At 37.7% G+C, this 19,761-nt stretch overlaps 1 protein-coding gene across 7 annotated transcripts in view; it reads right to left on the bottom strand.

Moving 5' to 3' along the window:
- Window positions 1–19,761, bottom strand: part of TP53BP1 (tumor protein p53 binding protein 1) — a 96,294-nt gene that overhangs the window by 71,763 nt on the left and 4,770 nt on the right. The window lies entirely within an intron of this gene.

The raw sequence follows: 19,761 nt of genomic DNA, 5'->3' as shown, positions 1-19,761 counted from the left end.
ACCTAGCCCAACGCCAAGCACATACATAGCTGGCATTCAGTAGGAGGTAGTTTTCTGTCTCTACCCCAGGTTCAGAATGACTTAGGTATAGCCCAATCATGATTTTCCAATATTCTAAATGCCCAATTTAGTACTTATATAAACTAAGAGAAAGTGGAGCTTCCTATAAACCAGTCTTCTCCCTGCTTTTATAAATTACATTGATCACATTTTTTAAAACAAAAATCAAAGCATATCATGTGAATATATGCTACTTATGGAAACAAAAGGACAGAACCTTTGAAATGAAACTGTCCTGAAAAACCTAGAATCTGTTGTTGCTGTAACTAGAATATAATTAGGGTCCCTGGAATGCTTTAATAGTGGAACAAAAATAGAATAGAACACACAGAGACACATCCCACTTCTTAATCTTGAAATCATTTATAATTGATTCCTCCTTTCCTCCACTCCTAATGCTGCAGAAGACCAGTGACCAAATAAATTTAATCCTGAAAGGACCAGGGCAGGTCGATATTAAAAACACTAGGTAGACAAAGTAAATTCATCTGCTCCATTTGTGAGGGCTCAAACAACCAGTTCCTATTGTGGGCAAATCTTGATATCAATTCCCATAAAAATACCCCAAAAGTCACTATACTTTTGCTCTTTTCTGTCCTGCTATTGCATTTCCCCTCCCCAAGTAAGACATAAATAAATAGGCCTTCTTGATTATTTGAAAAGCAAATTGCATGTGTTTGTTAAAACTCACAAAACTCTACACTAAAAAGGGTAAATTGAACCTCAGTAAACATGACTAAAACTAAATAGATAAGTAAATAAGACTGAGCCATTCCCATTACCAAATAAAACTGTGAAGAAAAACGGTGAATTCCTTGTTAGGCAGTATAACAACTAAATTAATCATTACATTACCCAGAAAGATTAGAAAATGCAGGCAGGATGGTTACCCACTGAGACTGACTGATTGTGGTTAGATGAGCAAAAGGCCTTTGTTGACTCCTAAGCTGCAAAGGACATCAGCACCGCTACCCACCTGCATGTACATCTTTAGCTAAGCCACCTCAGTAGAGAGAAATCTGATCTACCTCTAAAGACAAGAAAATCCCATCAGACTTTATGTTAACTCACTTTAAAATTTAATAAACCTCATTGTCAGAAATTTTTATTCCAATCATCTAACCTAAATCCTTTGTTCTAGAGCTTAAAGCCATTTCCTCTCATATTGTCTTTAATTGACAATTCATTTTAAAACCTGGATAAATTTTTGTACGGCTGGAATCATTTCACCTGGTCCAATAATTCCATAATATATTTCAACCAATGAAACAATAAATAGAAGTGTTATAAATCTAATTTGTTAGTCTTTTTCTGAGGTCTTCTCACAGACTTCTCTAAGCAAAAGAACCCCAGGTGGCTTAAATCTACCACACAGACACTATTTACCAACCTTTAAATTTGCTTCATTATTTTCATCTGGAAACTCAGTTTGGGAGTTCAGTGGCAGAGAACCTTACTGATGATACGACAAGTACTGAATTTAATGAAAAATTATTACATATCCCTTTTAAGCAGCAATACTCAAGTATTACATTCTGACTTATATTTATATATAATTGATTTCAACCCCTAAGATGCCTTCTGTTGTACCTGGACCTATACAATCATGTCCAGTCATATACCAATGATATAATTAATAACATGTATCATATTTTCACTATATGGCAGGCATTGTGGTCTGTTTTACATTCATTACCTCACCTAAAAGCCTCATAACTCTCTGAGGGTTACAGATGAGGGCACTAAGGTTTAGAGATGAGATAATTTGTGTAATGTGTTAGAGCTAGCAAGGGAGAGGGTCAGAATTTAAACACAATCCCTAGTGTTCTAGGAATTCATAAGAATAAATTAAAATAATATGAAGAAAACAGAGGAGAAATTGAAAAGTTGTCAACTCCACATCCTTATGTAGAAGTTAAGTCAACAAAGAGGTGATGATATAATTAAAATGTGAAAGCAAATTGCTTAAGGTACTCAAAAATTGCCTATGATACTATATTATCTTCCTAACAATAGGCTGATAGACCTGGTACCTGCAACGCCTGTAGTGGAAGCAATCCCACTGGTCTGTATCTTATCTCTACAGAACTTCCTCCTGTTAATTTTAAGTAAACTTTTTATTTTGAAAAAAATTTCAGAGCAACAGAAAAGTTGCAAAAATAGTATAATTAAAAAATAGTATAATGATCTCTTTCATAAACCCTTTCACCTAGATTCACACATTGTTAACATTTTGCCACATTACTCCTACTCAGTTTTTTTATTGTAATGTTAAAATATATATAACATAACATTTATTGGTTTAACCATTTTTAAGTGCACAGTGCAATGGAAATAAGAGCATTCATGGTTATGCAACCATTACCACCATCCATCTCCAGAATTTTTTCATCTTCCCAAACTAAAACTCTGTACCCATTAAGCACTTACTCCCCATTCCTCCTTCCCTCCAGCCCCAGGCAACCATCATGCTACTTTCTGTCCCTATGAATTTAACAACTGTAGGTACCTCATATAAATGGAACCATACAATATTTGTCCTTTTGTGTCTGGCTTAGTTCATTTAGCATAACGTCCTTGAGATTCATCCATGTTGTAATCTTAAAAGCATGTGTCAGAATTTCCTTCCTTTTTAAGGCTGAATAATAGTCCACTGTATGCATATATCACATTTTTAAAAAATATTTTACTGTTAAGTAATCTCTCTACCCAACATGGGGCTTGAACTCATAACCTCAAGATCAAGAGTCACATGCTCTACCAACAGAGCCAGCCAGGTGCCCCTGTATAAATCATATTTTGTTTTTCATCCTCGTTCATTGTAACCCACTTTTCTAATCTCTCCAGAGCCCCAATTTTGCCACACCCAAGTATCCATGAAACCCTGGAAGCACATTAGCAGAGCACACTGCCCCTTACATCTAGCGGCATTTTCTAGCCAGCCAATCAGCAATAGGCCTTATCAGCTTGAGTCTTCCTCAAACACACAATACCAAGCATAATTGTGACGGTGGTATTAGCTGCAGTTTTCTCCCTCCCACCTTTCAAACGTCTAACCTAAACAGTTGAACTCAGAAAACAAAACAAAACAAAACAAAAGGCTGGGTTTCAACTCCACCAGGAGCCACTTGCCACTTACCTGGAAATAGAAAGGAAACGTTATGGTACGGAGGAGGTGGGTGTTGGACGGAATCTTTGCCCATATGAATACTGATGGAGACTACCATCCTCCCTTTGGTTTATTCCTCTTTTTCTAGCAGTACTCAAATCTCCATATCCTGGTAGCATCTTTCCTCCATTTTACTCTCCTATCAAGCTCTTGGACTTTCTGTTTCCTTCCCCTCCAAATTCCATTTTCTCCACACACACCAGTAACTCTATAATCGTTTGCAATCTGGCTCCAATCTCCATAAACCTGGTGCCTAGCACAATTCCAGGCACAAAGCAGTTACTCTAAAAATCTTTGTTAATAACCAATTCTGAAAATTTCCTGTCAAATCACCTCATTAGCTTTGACTTTTATAGTATATGATGGTGTTCCTGATTCCCTCCTCCTTAGAATTCTCATTCTGTGACTCCAGAGTTCCTGGCTTTCCTCCCTCTCAGCTTTCTTTCCAATCCATAACTTCCTGGAATCCAGTACTACAGGATGAGAATTAAGAATTAAGAGTGGTATCAACATGCTACAACATGGATGGAACTTGAAAACATTATGCTAAGTAAAATAAGCCAGACACAAATGGACAAATATTGTATGATTCCATTTATATTATGTACATAGAATAGGCAAATTCATAGAGACATAAAGGGGAATGGGGGGAGGGAAGAAAAGGGAAGTTATTGTTTAAGGGGTACAGAGTTGTGGTTTGGGAAGATGAAAAGTTCTGGAGATGGATGGTAGTGATGGTTGCAGAATGTGAATGTACTTAATGCTACTGCACTGTACACTTAAACATGTTTAAATTGGTAAAGTTTATGTTATATGTATTGTACTACAATTTAAAAAGTTTTTGAATGAGACAACACTAAATTTCGGTATTTAAAGATACACACCTAAGTCATAAATAATAATAATAATAATAATAATAATAAAGAAACTATATGATTAACTATAAAAGTCAGAACTAGTGGTTAATTTTAGAGGAGCTAAAGAGGTTTTAATTCTTTTTTTTTTTTTTTAAGGGGTTTTAATTCTTTAAGAGGCAAGGGTGGTGATTGGAAATGTTCTAATTTTATTACCAGGAGCATTAACAGGTATATTATGTATAATTCATACCTTTGCACATTTATATTTTATACATTTTTATGTGGGTTACATTTCATAATAAAGATGATTTAAAATAGGGGCGCCTGAGTGCCTCAGTTGGTTAAGTGTCCAACTCTTGGTTTTGGCTCGGGTCATGATCTCATAGTTCCTGAGACTAAGCCCCGCTTGGGATTCACTCTCTCCTCTCTCTCTCTCACTCTCCCAAAATAAATAAACTTTTTTAAAAAAAGGTGATTTAAAATAAATAAATATCACTGATGCCAAAACTAGTAATGTGGTGGAAAAGAGGGTACTTACAAAGTCTCAAAGTATCTCCCTAAAATGTATTAAATTATTACAAACAGAAAGTAGTACATTTGCAGTGAAAAAAAAAACTCATGTTCACCAACGTAACCAAATGATTCCAGTTAACATCACTAGTAATGGGACAAAATACCATCATGTGTCACTTGATATGATGCACCGAGAAGGAAATAACATCACTTTAATTGTATTCCTGCCAAAAATTTATTACCTGAATCTGACCATGAGGAGACATCACATAAACCTAAATTGATGGATGCTGTACAAAAAACTAGCCAATATTCTTCAGAGGGAGACATAGGAAACAAAGAGAGAGAGAGAAGAGAAAAACATGCCAAGATCAACAATGACAAAGAAAGACTGAGGAACTGATTCAGATTTGAGCAGATCTAGGAGATAAGACCCAAGACCATCAAATGCAACATGTAATCTGGGACTGAACCCCAGACAAGAACTCGGTTTTCCTTCTGCTACAAAGAACTCTAATATTAGCACTGATGATATCCGAATAAGGTATGTAGATTATATAATAGTATTGAATCAATGTTATCTTCCTGATCTTGTAGTTGAAAGAGAAGAAAGAAAGAAAGAAAGAAAGAAAGAAAGAAAGAAAGAAAGGATAAAGACACAGTGGTACCAAATTATCTGAGATTGGAGCTGAGCAGGGGTGACATTAAGCAAAACTACAAGAAAAGTTTACTGCACCTAACATAGGAATGGGATGAAAGTAAGAAAAGGAATATTCTTAGAGCCTTTGGAAACAGAAAGGCCAGAAATCAGAACCAGGATGGTAGAAGATGAGAAAAGTCATCTTGTAGATTAACACAAAAACAGGGGTGCCTGGCTTAATCGGTTGAGCATCCGACTCTTGATTTTGGCTCAGGTCCTAATCCCATGGTTGTGGAATTGAGCCCCCGCATAGGGCTCTGTGCTGAGTGTGGAGCCTGTTTGGGATTCTCTCCCTCTTTCTCTACCCCTCCCCACCTCGCATGCACATGCTACATTCTCTTCCTCAAAATAAATAAATAAACATTAAAAAAACAAAAACAGTTATTCCTGAACTCTTAAGTCCCAATGGGGAGAATGTTCTGGGCCTGAGAAATATAAGAAGAAAATAAAACACTTCAGTGGGAAAGGACACCATGCTGGTTCCTACTCATGCATGTGGCTGAACCATGAAATGTTTACTCATCCTCTGAGGTAAGTGTGTGTATACATAAAATCATGTACACAGCGCCAATTTTATATTGTACTCCCCATATTACTATGTCATATTCTCCTTCATTCCACTCTAGGTCACTTTAGTCATCTCTCCTCTGTATTTTTTTAAATTATTTTAATTCTAGTATGGTTAACATACAGTGTTATAATAGTTTCAGGTGTACAATACAGTGATTCAACAATTCTATGCATTACTCAGTGCTCATCAAGATAAGTGTACTCTTAGTGGCGCCCGGATGGCGCAGTCGGTTGAGCGTCCGACTTCAGCCAGGTCACGATCTCGCGGTCCGTGAGTTCGAGCCCCGCGTCAGGCTCTGGGCTGATGGCTCGGAGCCTGGAGCCTGTTTCCGATTCTGTGTCTCCCTCTCTCTCTGCCCCTACCCCGTTCATGCTCTGTCTCTCTCTGTCCCAAAAATAAATAAAAAACGTTGAAAAAAAAATCTAAAAAAAAAAAAGATAAGTGTACTCTTAATCCCCTTCACCTATTTCACCCATACCCCCATCTACCTCTCTTCTGGTAAACCTCAGTTTGTTCTCTATAGTTAAGAATCTGTTTTTGAGGTTTCTCTCTTTTTTAGTTTGTTCTTTTGACTCTTAAATTCCACATATGAGTGAAATTCATATGGTATTTGTTCTTCTCTGACTTATTTCGCTTAGCATTAAAGTCTCTAGCTCGATCTATGTTGTTGCAAATGGCAAGATTTCATTTGTTTTTATGGCTGAGTAATATTCCATTGGGTATATATGCCATGTCTTTTTTTTTTTTAATTTTTTTAATGTTTATTTATTTTTGAGATAGAGAGAGAGAGACAGAGTGCAAGCAGGGGAAAGTAGAGAGAGGGAGAGACACAGAATCCAAAGCAGGCTCCAGGCTCTGAGCTGTCAGCACAGAGCCCAACATGGGGCTTGAACTCACCACCTGTGAGATCATTACCTGAGCCGAAGTTGGACGCTTAACCCACTGAGCCACCCAGGCGCCCCATACCACTTCTTCTTTATCCATTCATCTATTGATGGATACTTGGGTGCTCCCATAATTTGGCTATTGCAAATAATGTTGCAATAAACATAGGTGTGCATATATCTTTTCAAATTAGTGTTTCATATTCTTTAGGTAAATTCCTAGTAGTGGAATTACTGGATCATATGGTAATTCTATTTTTAGTTTTTTTAAGAAAACTCCATATTGTTTTCTACAGTGGCTGCACCAGTTTGCATTCCCACCAACACTGCATGAGGGTTCCTTTTTGTCTACTTCCTCATCAACACTTGTTGTTTCTTGTGTTTTTTTATTTTAGCCATCCTTTGTTTTTTAACGTTGATTTATTTTTGAGAGAAAGAGACAGAGTGTGAGCAGGAGAGGGGCAGAGAGAGAGGGAGACACAGAATCTGAAGCAAGCTCCAGGCTCTGAGCTGTCATCACAGGGCCCGATGTGGTGCTCAAACCCACGAGCGGTGAGATCATGACCTGAGCTGAAGTCTGATACTTAACCAACTGAGCCACCCAGACGCCCCATATTTTAGCTATCTTGACAGGTATAAGGTGATATCTCATTGTGGTTTTGATTTGCATTTTTCTGATGATGAGTGATGTTGAGCATTTGCATGTGTCTGTTGGCCAACTGTATGCCTTCTTTATAGAAATATCTGTTCATGTCTTCTGCCCATTTTTAAATTGGATTATTTGGGGTTTTTTGGTGTTGAACTGTATCATTTATATAATCTGGATATTAACCTTTTATTGGATAGGTCATTTGCAAATATCTTCTCCTATTCAGTACGTTGTCTTTTTGTTTTGTTGATGGTTTCTTTGTTGTGAAAAAGCTTTTTATTTTAATATAGTCCCAATAGTTTATTTTTGCTTTTGTTTCCCTTGCCTCAGAAGATATATCTAGAAAACTATTGCTACAGTCAATGTCAGAGACATTACTGCCTGTGTTCTCTTCTAGAATTTTCATGGCTTCAGGTCTCACATTTAGGTCCTTAATCTATTTTGAGTTTATTTTTGTGTATGGTGTCAGAAAATGGCAATTTTTTTTTTTTCATTTAGCCTTCCAGTTTTCTCTACACCATTTGTTGAGGAGAATTTTTCCCATTGCATATTCTTGCCTCTTTTATCAAACATTAATTGACCATATAATCATGGGTTTATTCCTCTGTGCTATCTTAGATAGGGTTGGATCCGAAAGGCTGATCTATTATTCTGTGTGAAGACCACCTATTCAAGAAATAGGCTAGTCACTCCTCAGGCCACTCATGGCTGGTTTGATGCTCTTTGCTCCAGACTTAGCTCCTGAGCTAAGAAGCTCCTTCGTTACACGTGGAGAATGGCTCTTCTGAGGAATTCTAGAACCGACTCCCCCAGGCTCCAGGAGTGGGGGCACAGGGAGTCACCAGGGAGAAGCTCTGGGGTCCTCTGCTCTGTCCACACACCCAGGCACCTGGTAGAGTGAACAAAACTTTGTTTCTTTCTGGAAAACAGTCTCACCTGCCAGAGCTGCTGACAGGCATGAAGGTGAAGAGAAAAGGTTTCATGAAGAGGTGATCCTTCTGTGTCAGACTTATTCCATGATCACTAATGTTTCAGTTTTGTTTCACAATTGCACATTGCTGGGGACTTTACAAGCTGTTGGTTGCATTCTCAAATATGGGGATTTGAAAACGTCTTTTAGTAGGCACCTTCCACAAGTATCAAGGGACCTCTCGATTATAATTTTCAGCTCTTTTCTTTCTTTGGACATCATCTCTCTGAGCCTCAGATTTTATGAAATGCAGAGAAGGACATTGTACACAGGGTTGTGAAGAACAAAACAGATCAAAGCTCTTAGACCAGGGCCTGATGTATACAGCAAGTGACCAATAAACACTGGCTCTTATCATTGTTATTGCAAAAAAATAAAAAAATAAAAAATAAAGGCTGAACTAGGCAATACAGAGTCAGTGCGCTAACTAGTTAGCAAGAACTACAGTAACACACTTTGGCCCTGCTCAAACATAAGACCATCAACATAGGGAGTCTCATGAACCTGAAGCCAGAATATCCATAGCCCTGACCAGAAATTTCTCAGAAATACTAGTTCATTTATTAATTTCAATTCACTTATGTGAAAGACACCATTCTGGCTCCATGGTAGTAGTGGAAGGAAAGCAATGTATAAAGATGATTAAGATATAGTTCCCACACTCAGGGAACTTATAATTTATAAAGAGGATAAGGCATGTATACAAATAACTATAATACAAGATACAATAAAAGTGCTGTAGGAGTTCAGAGGAGAAAGAAGTCAAAAGAAATAATTTTAATCATGTTTATAATAAATATTTACTTGGCTACCTGGGTAGCTCAACGAGTTGAGCGTCAACTCTTGATTTTGGCTCAGGTCATGATCCCAGGATCTGGAAGCAAGCCCCATGTTGGGCTCTGCACTGAACATGGAGCCTGCTTAAGGTTCTCTCTCTCTCTCCCTCTGCCCCCTACCCCACTCACGTGCATGCTTTCTCTCTCTCTCTCCCTAAAATGAAATTTAAAAAAACATTTTTTAAATGTTTATTTATTTTTGAGAGAGACAGAGCACGAGTGGGGGAAGCACAGAGAGAGAGGGAGACACAGAATCTGAAGCAGGCTCCAGGCTCTGAGTTATCAGCACAGAGCCCGAGGTGGGGCTCAAACTTGCAAACCGTGAGATCATGACCTGAGCTGAAGTCGGATGCTTAACCAACTGAGCCACTCAGGCGCCCCTAAATTTTTTTTAAATAATAAATATAATGAATATTAATGACCACTTACTATGTTTACTCTTGCTCTTTTTTTTTTTTTTTTAATCTCATCCGGCCTCATTGCTATAAATGTCATCTATATGTTAATGACTCCCAACTTTATATCTCCAGCCCAGACCTCTGTTCCAAATCCAAAACTTGTGTGTCTAACTGCCTATTCAGTATCTCTGTTTGGATGTTCAACTGACACCTCAAATTCAATGTGCTTAAAATTTAACTCATCTTTTCTGCAAAACCTGCTCCACTTGCAGCCGTCCCCATCTCAGGTGATGAAAACTTCATCCTTCCTGTTGATTATAACAAAAAGCTTGGAGACACTCTTTTCTTATTTTAGTGGAAAAGGAAAAAAAATAACCCATGTACTTATCAGTCAACTTCAACAATTATCAACAAACATTCAAACTTGTTCCATTGATATTCCCACTCCTTTCCCAACTGATTATTTCTAAGCAAATCCCAGACATCATATAATTTCACCCATAAATACTTGTATTTGTGTCTAAAATACAGAGAATCTTTTGAAAACATCAACACATACAGGGGCGTCTGGGTGGCTTAGTCAGTTAAGTGTCTGCCTTCAGCTCAGGTCATGATTTCATGGTTCAGTTTGTGGGCTCAAGCCCCACATGGGGCTCTGCACTTACAGTGCAGAGCCTGCTTCCAATCCTTTGTCTCCCTCTCTCTCTGCCCCTCCCCCATGCTCTCTCTCTCAAAAAAAAAGAAACAAATAAAACATTTTTTAAAAGTTTAAAAAATAAAAAAAATCAACACATACAAAGAAAATTGACAGCAATTTCTTAATGCAATCAAATATGTAGTGTTCAAATTTCTCAATTGTCCCCCATCTCTTTTTTTTTTTTTTTTTTTACAATTCCGAAACAAGGTTTACACACTGCCTTTGGATGATTCTTTTCTTAGCTATCTTTTAATCTGTAAGTTCTGTTTCATTTTTATTTCCTGCAATTTATAAATTTGTTAATGAAACTAGGTCATTTGTTCTATAAAATTTCCAGAACTGTGTGGATTTTTTTTTATTGCATCCCTGTGGTATCATCTGACATATTTGTCCCTTCTTATTTTCTATAAATGGGCAATTAGATGTATTTCTTATGATTTATGCTTCATTTTTTCTTTTTGGCAAGAATACTTCATAAGTGGTATCATTTACTTCCTATTGCATCTTATCAGGAGACATATAACATCTGGTTGAATGTATTTTTGTTTTGTTACAATTGATAAATAGGTCCAAATGTTACTATCTTTTTACTTGATAGTTTAGTAGTCATTGGTAATCATTACCTAGCTGCATTATTTCACTAAGAGCTGCAAAATAGTGATATTCTATAATTTTTTTTTAATGTTTATTTATTTTTGAGACAGAGACAGAGCACGAATAGGGGAGGGGCAGAGAGAGGGAGACACAGAATCTGAAACAGGCTCCATCCAGGCTCTGAGCTGTCAGCACAGAGCCCAACGTGGGGCTTGAACTCACGGACCATGAGATCATGACCTGAGCCAAGGTCAGATGCTTAACCAACCGAACCACCCAGGAACCCCAAAATAGTGATATTCTAATTTTAACATACTGTATTCATTTATCAGCTGGAATTCTTTCATAAATAAGAACTTTTTCTTCATCAAATATTTGATTACCTAAGGAAAGGCAGAATTAATCCTTGATTCTTTCTTTTTGACTTGCTAGTTTTCAAAACAATGATTTAAGGTTCTCCATATAATAGAGAATATTTCTCCAAATGATGAGGCTCTTTAGCATACTCCCAAAATGACCAAGGAAATTTTTGTTTTTAGTATCACTATGAACTCATGGATTTTTAACACCTGGTGTATTCAATCAACTGCAATTATTGTTCACTTTGAAATGCATATTGTTAGATCTTAGGACTGTTGGACATCACTTCCTTCAGATTAGCTCCAGAGTCCTTTTGACATGATTGCAGGGGTCTTTGATAGCTTCCTTCCTTTCTGTTATAATAAGATGTTCCAGGTTCATCCTGTTCATTTCCTGCCCCAGATCTGGAATCAGCTGTTTCCCTAAGAAGCCTTGGTTCATTTTAGTAGTAAATAGCACTTAGAGACTGTAATGTGGATGGCTGGAAAGCTTATTGCTAACATTGAATTGGTCATTGTTTTTGCTTTTTCCAATTAAGTTTAGGATTTCAGAGATTTTACCCAAGTTTCTTGATTTTATATTTGTATCTCTCTTATGATCAACATCTTTGTTGTTGATAACATTAACATAATTTGCTTTATTCTATTTTCTATGTATATATACAATCATTTCACACACAAAAAATACCACTATTGTATATAATACAATGGAGTATTACTCGGCAATCAAAAAGAATGAAATCTTGCTATTTGCAACTACGTGGATGGAACTGTAGGGTATTATGCTAAGTGAAATTAGTCAGTCAGAGAAAGACAAAAATCATATGACTTCACTCATATGAGGACTTTAATAGACAAAACAGATGAACATAAGGGAAGGGAAACAAAAATAATATAAAAACAGGGGCACCTGGGTGGCTCAGTCGGTTGGGCGGTCGACTTTGGCTCAGGTCATGATCTCACGGTCCGTGAGTTCAAGCTCCGCATCGGGCTCTGTGCTGACAGCTCAGAGCCTGGAGCCTGTTTCAGATTCTGTGTCTCCCTCTCTCTGACCCTCCCCTGTTCATGCTCTGTCTCTCCCTCTCTCAAAAATAAATAAAATGTTTAAAAAAATTTTTAAAAATAATATAAAAACAGGGAGAGGGACAAAACATAAGAGACTCATAAATATGGAGATCAAACAGAGGGTTATTGGAGGTGTTGTGGGAGGGGGGGATGGGCTAAATGGGTAAGGGGCATTAGGGAATCTACTCCTGAAACCATTGTTGCACTGTACGCTAACTAATTTGGATGTAAATTTTACAAAATTAAATTTAAAAAAATTAAAAAAAGAAAAAAATACCACTATTACTATTAATGAGATGACTAGCAAAAACTGTTTTACATTTCTTTGCAGTTGCTTTTTTCCTTAGGGTACATCTCTTTAAAAATGTACAATTAAGACCTATGCTACAACATGGACAAATCTTGAAGACATTATGTTAAGTGAAATAAGTCAACCATAAAAAGACAAATATTGTAGGATTCCACATATATGAGCTACTTAGAGTAGTCAAAATCATAGAGGCAGAAAGTAGAATGGTGGTTGCCACAATCTGGGGGGAAGAGGAATGGGAGTTATTGTTTAATGGGTATAGAGTTTTTGTTTTATAAGATAAAAAGAAGTATAGAGATGGATGATGGTGATGGTTGCACCATATTATAAATGTATTTAATATTACTGAACCATATGCTTAAAATTGGCTATAATCGTAAATTTTATGTGTATTTTACAATAAAAATTTTTTTGAAAAAAGTACTGTTAAATTATTGTATTTTAGAGTCATTTGAAGTAATTCTACCAATTTAATACAGAGAGGTTAATTTATTTCATTTTTTTATTTTTAGTGACTATTTTTATATTTTTGTTAGGATAACATTTAAATACAATGAAATGCACAGCTCTTAGTTGTATAATGTCATGAGTTTTGACAAATGTATACATCTCTGAAACTTACATGCCAATCAAGAAATAAAACATTTTCTTTGGGTGTCTTGGTGGCTCAGTTGGTTAAGCATCCGACTTTTGGTTGATCTCAATGTTTACTGAATTCAAGCCACACCAGAATCAGCCTCCTTGAGGAACCTGCTTGGGATTCTCTCTCCCTCTCACTCTCTGCTCATCCCCCACTCATTCTCTCTCTCTCTCTCTCAAAATAAATAAACAGCAAAAAAAAATTTTTTTTCTTCACTCCAGAGAATTTTTCATGGCAACCATATTCTAATTTCTACCATCATAGATTTTTTTTTTCCTGTTCAACAATATTAATGTAAGTGGTATCATTTAGTATGTAGTCTTTTATATTCAGCTTCTTTTAGTCAACAGTAACACTTTTGAGATTCACCCATGTTGCATGCACCAGTAGTTCATTCTTTTTTTATTGCTCAGTAGTATTCTATTGTGTATATGTTTCACATTTTGTTTATCAGTTCTCCTAATGATGAATATTTGGGTTATGTTAACACCAGTATAAATAAAGCAGTTATAAACATTCATAGATAGGTATTTTGTGAGCATATGTTTTCATTTCTCTTGCATAAAATATCTAAGGGTGGAACAGCTGGGTCATAGGATAGGTATTTGCTTAACTTTGTAAGAAACTGCCAAACAGTTTTCCAAAATAGTTGCATAATTTTATACGCCCACTAACAAACATATGAGAGTTTCAGGTGCTGCACATCTCGCTAACATTTGGTATTTTCATTGTAAAGGAGTATTTCATTGTGTTTTTAAAGTAAACTTTATATATAATTTATGTACAATAAAATGTGCCTATTTTAAATGTAGCATTTGATGAGTTCAACAAGTGTGTGTGTGTGTGTGTGTGTGTGTGTGTGTGTAGCCACCACCACAATCACATAGAGAACATTTTCACCACTCCAAAGTTCCCTTGCAATCAGTTCTCACACCCTCTCCAACCCCAAGCAACCACTTACTTGCTTTCTATCACTATAGATTAGTTTTATGCATTCAGGAATTTCATGTAAACTTATCCATGCAGTAACTACCGGTGGTGACCATGAAAATGCACCATTGAAATCTGGTTTCAAGGAACATAACTGACTGATGACACTACCTGCTGCCGCTCTGGATCTATCACCACATTTGGACCAAAGCCACACTTTCCACAGACTGATCCCAGCCAATGAGAGAACACAGCAGGGCTACAAAAACAGGCCTAATGCTGTGATATACACAATGCCTCCAACAGGTGCCTTTGATTTGAAGACTTTTTTTTTTTTTTTAATTTTTAACATTTATTTATTTATGAGACAGAGAGAGACAGAGCATGAACAGGGGAGGGTCAGAGAGAGGGAGACACAGAATCTGAAACAGGCTCCAGGCTCTGAGCTGTCAGCACAGAGCCCGACGCGGGGGTCGACCTCACGGACCGAGAGATCATGACCTGAGCCGAAGTCGGCCGCCCAACCGACTGAGCCACCCAGGCGCCCCTGAAGACTTTTTTTTTTAAGATAAAAAATTTATTGAAAACTTTTTTCCTGCCAGGATCTATTCTTCAGGCCCATTTTAATACTCATTAGGTCTTAGGTTAATGGGTACGTTAAACTAATAGATTTGCTCACAATTTTTAAGGTAAAATGGGTATGTATATTGGTTTCAGGTGTATAACAGAATAATTTGATATTTGTATACATCACAAAGTGATAACCACAATAAGCCTAGTTACCTTCGATCACCATTCAATTGACCCCCTTCACCCATTTCGCCCACCCCTCTGACTTAAAGGTTTTTCATCAGCCTCACCAAACCTTCTTGGAATTATGCTGTAGGACAAAGCTCTTCCATTCAAAGATTTATCCCTTTCTTCTCTCCTTCCACAGATGTCAGACCTGTACCTTGATCTGAAGGCTCTCTTTGCTTTCCCCTAGTCCCTCCCTGTGGTGGTTTAAAATAAATCCACTAATTCATTGACACTCCCTTCAAAAGTAGAGCTAATTTCCCTCCTTGCAAGAGGGAAGTCACTAGACTTAGTGATTTGCTTCTAATAAATAGAATAAGATAGAAATAATGGTGTGTAACTCCCACACTATGTCATAAAAAGGCATTGTGGCTCCCTCCTTCTTCTCTCTTGGCTCACATGCTCTGAGAGAAGCCAGCTGCCATGTTATGAGGGTATTCAAGTAGACCTATGGAAGGGCCTACATGGCGAGGAACTGAGGCTTCCTGCTAATAGCCATGTGAGTGATCCACATTGGAAGCAGATATCCAGCCTCAGTCAAGCCTTCAGATTACTGTAAACTCAATCAACAACTTGACTACAACCTTATGAGAAACCCTAAGCCAAAACAACTCAACTCGTTTGCTCCTGAGTTTCAGATCCTTAAAAACTATGTGAGATAGGAGTGCGTGGGTGGCTCAGTCAGTTAAGCATCCCACTCTTGATTTTGGCTCAGGTCATGATCTTGGGGTTCATGGGACTGAGCCCTGCATTGGGTCACAGACACAGCAAGGAGTCTGCTTGGGATTTTCTCTCTCCCTCTCTCTCTCTGCCACTCCCCACTCACACACACTCTCTCTCAAAATAAAAAATGTTAAAAAAAAACACTATAAGATATAAATATTTGCTATTTTAAGCTTTCAAGTTTGGGGTTAATTTTTTTCAAATTGATAACCAATATACTCCCCCAGCAAATCTCTTTGCACATCTAATTATGTGTTGGCATTAGTTCCCCAGGAAACCAACTAACATAATATTCTTTTATGTTTTGTTTCTTTTGTTCAGCATGATGTTTTTTATTTTCATCTATGTTACATAAATTTGTAGTTTCTTTTTATCACTGAGCAGTAGTATATTGCATGAAGATATCACAATTTGTTTATCCATTCTCCTATTGATGGACATTTGGGTTGTTTCCAGTTTGGGTTGGGCTATTATGAATAAAGTTTCTATGAACAGACCCCACAAGTCTTTTTGTGGACATATGTGTTTTTATTGAGAAAATGTCCAGGAGTGGAACCACTAGGTCACAGGATAGGTGTTTAATTTTACAAGAAACTTACAAATACTCTTCTAAAGTGATTATAACATTTTATACAAGTATTAGCAGTAAATGAGAGTTCTATTTGTTCCACAATCTTGCTAATATTTGGTGTTATTGCTCTTTTAATTTTTGCTATTTTGTGGATGTTAAGTGATAGTGCAGTGTGGTTTTAATGTGCATTTCTCCAGACTAATGATGAATGCTTTTTCCTGTACTTACTAGCCATTTGTACACCTTGTGGCAATCCACTTAAATTGTTCACTTTATAATTGGGTTGTCTTTTTTTATTCATTTGTAGATTTAAAAAATATACTCTGATTCAAGTTATTTGTCAGATTGGCCATTTTGACTTAATTTTGATTTATACGTATGTAAAACATTTATATAATTCCAAAGTCAAATTTACAAAATAAGTTAAATTTTTAAAAGTCTACTTCCCATCCCTGGCTGCCTCACAATTACTTCTTCTCTCCTCCAGTGGGTAACTTTTTTTTCTTTTTAAGTTTTTGGTTTATCTTTGGAGACATTATTTATTTTCTTTCTCTTTCATTCTTCATTTGATCAGACAGAAAATCAGGTTGGCCCTAACTTTAAAATACTGTGTATCTAGAATTCCACTGATTGTCACTATCTCCACTAACATCAGTCTAATCTGAGTTACATCATTGCTCACCCAGATTACTGCAAGATCCCTGACTGGCTCCCCCCTTCACTCCTTATATCCTCCATGATCCATTCTCAACAGTGACCAAAGTGATCCTGTAAAAATCTAAATCAAACCACATCACCTCTCTGTTCAAAAGCTTGCATATGTTCCCCATTTCACTCAGAATAAAAACCAAACTCCAACATACCTACAATCTCCTGTGTGATCTGGTCTCTAGTATCTCCCTGATCTTATCTCCTATTCTTTCTCTCACTCCTCCGCTCCAGCCACAATGGGCTCCAGCTAGTCTTTGGATGTACCAGGCACAGCTACCTTAGGAACTCTGTACTGGCTATCCTCTCTTTCTATGAGACTCTTCTGCCAGATACCCCAGTGGCTATCTCCCTCACTTCCTTCAAGTCTGCTCAGGTCTCATATTCTCTCTAAGGCCTACCCTGACCAGCCCATTCAAACCTGCAACCTTTCGGGGTGCCTGGGTGGCTCAGTTGGGTTAAGTGTCCGACTTCAGCTCAGGTCATGGTCTCATGGTCTGTGAGTTTGAGCACCATGTCTAGCTCTGAGCTGATAACTCAGAGCCTGGAACCTGCTTTGGATTCTGTGTCTCCCTCTCTCTCTGCCCCTCCCCACTCACACTCTGTCTCTCTCCCTCTCTCAAAAATAAACATTACAATAATAAAAAATAAAACAGCAACCTTTGCTGTCCCTCCCCTCTTCTTCCCCAACACCAGAGTACCTACCAGTGTTCTCAGTCACCCTTACCCTATCTTCTTCTTTTTTGCCACAGCACTTACCACTTTCTCACATACTATATGTTGCCTCTTTATTATTTATCTGTCTCCTCCACTAGAATGTAAGCTCCACAAAAGCAGGAATCTTTGTGTACTGGGTGTGCTGGCACACAGTAAGTGCTCAATAAATATTATTAAATGAATAAGTAAATGAAATCTGCACATTGTTGTAAGCATATTTAAGAGATTGTCCCATTTAATTTTCAAAATAACACTACAAGGTGGGATGCAATTATTACAACTTTATAGAAAAGGAAACTAAAGCACAGAGAGGATAAGTACCTTGTACAGTTGGCAAGTGGGGAAGTCAGTTTCATAGAAGCAGCTGTGTTTGAGTTGGGTCATAATCCTTAAATCCTTTGTGGAATGAAATGGAACCTTATTTCACAAACAAAATAAATCAAAAGGGTAAAGTAAATAAATTCCTAAATGAGAATTAAGGTGAACAAAGCATCTAAGGAAAAAGAGACAGCCTGAACAGAAAGTATAAGAATGACTGAGGGAGTGGTGCCTGGGTGGCTCAGATGGTTGAGGGTCCAGCTCTTGATTTCAGCTCAGGTCATGATCCCAGGGTCATGGAATCAAGCCCCATGTCAGGCTCCATGTTGCATTGGAAACTGCTTAAGACTCTCTCTCTCTCTCTGCCCCTTTCCTCCACTCATACTCTCTCTCTCTCTCTCTCTCTAAATAGATATATACTAAAAAAAAAAAAAAAAAAAAAGAATGACTGAGGGAAAGGCAAGTGGCTCAGATTGACTGAATAAGGGTTAATTTAAAGTATTCGCAGGAAGTAATGTTAGAAAGGGAAGTTAGGGCATATTGTGAAGGATCTTCAGGAAAGTATTAAGAACGGGGCACCTGGGTGGTTTGGTCTGTTAAGTGTGCGACTTCAGCTCAGGTCATGTTCTCATGGTTCATGAGTTCAAGCCCTGCTTCGGACTCTGTGCTGACAGCTCTGAGCCTGGAGCCTGCTTCAGATTCTGTGCCTCGTCCGCTTATATTCTGTCTCTTTCTCTCTCTCAAAAATAAATAAACATTAAAAATTGTCTTAAAAAAAGAAAGAACTAAGAAGGAAGGGGAAAGGTATTTGTGACTTTGTGATAGTGTAAAGGGAACAATATTTCTTTAACCCAAGCATTCCCTCCTGAAAAATAACTCTATTCTACAAATACCTTTAAAAAATGATGTAGGGGCGCCTGGGTGGCTTAGTCGGTTAAGCGGCCGACTTCGGCTCAGGTCATGATCTTGCGGTCCGTGAGTTCGAGCCCCGCGTCGGGCTCTGTGCTGACAGCTCAGAGCCTGGAGCCTGTTTCAGATTCTGTGTCTCCCTCTCTCTGACCCTCCCCCGTTCATGCTCTGTCTCTCTCTGTCTCAAAAATAAATAAACGTTAAAAAAATACTATATAAAAAAATAAATAAATAAAAAATGATGTAAAATTTGATTCACACAAAGGCATGGCCTCAAAACTAAGTTTACACACCTAGATTTAGACTACCTTTACCACTATCATCTTCACCACCACAAGAAAATCCTTAGAGGTCCCTGCAGTAAGAGGTAGCTTTGCTCAGAAGGCTAAGGCCATAGCCAAACACTAACTTCCATCTCACAGGCTAATAGAATGGATTAGGGTAAATAGTATCTATAAATGTTTTTCACTTTTGGGACTTACTTTCTTTAAATTTTTTTTTTTGATTTTTTTTTTTTTCTGAGATAGAGAGACAGAGCAGGAATGGGGGAGGAGACAGAGAGAGGGGGAGACACAGAATCTGAAGCAGGTTCCAGGCTTCCAGCTGTCAGCACAGAGCCCCAGGTGGGGCTCAAACCCATGAACCATGAGATCATGACATGAGCTGGAGTCTGATGATTGACTGAACCACCCAGGCACCCCTTGGGAATTACTTTCTTAAATAAAAGAATGTGGGGAGTGAGGAAGGAAAAGGGGTAAATGTCTTTATTGTCCTTTTGCAATGCTCTGCAGGGAGAGGGTAAACCCGGTGTCTGTGCT

The sequence above is a fragment of the Panthera onca genome, chromosome B3, assembly GCF_046562875.1.
Source record: "Panthera onca isolate mPanOnc1 chromosome B3, mPanOnc1 haplotype 2, whole genome shotgun sequence".
NCBI classification, from domain to species: domain Eukaryota; kingdom Metazoa; phylum Chordata; class Mammalia; order Carnivora; family Felidae; genus Panthera; species Panthera onca.
Note: the sequence above shows the minus strand (reverse complement) of the source record. Positions and strands in the feature narration are given on the sequence as shown.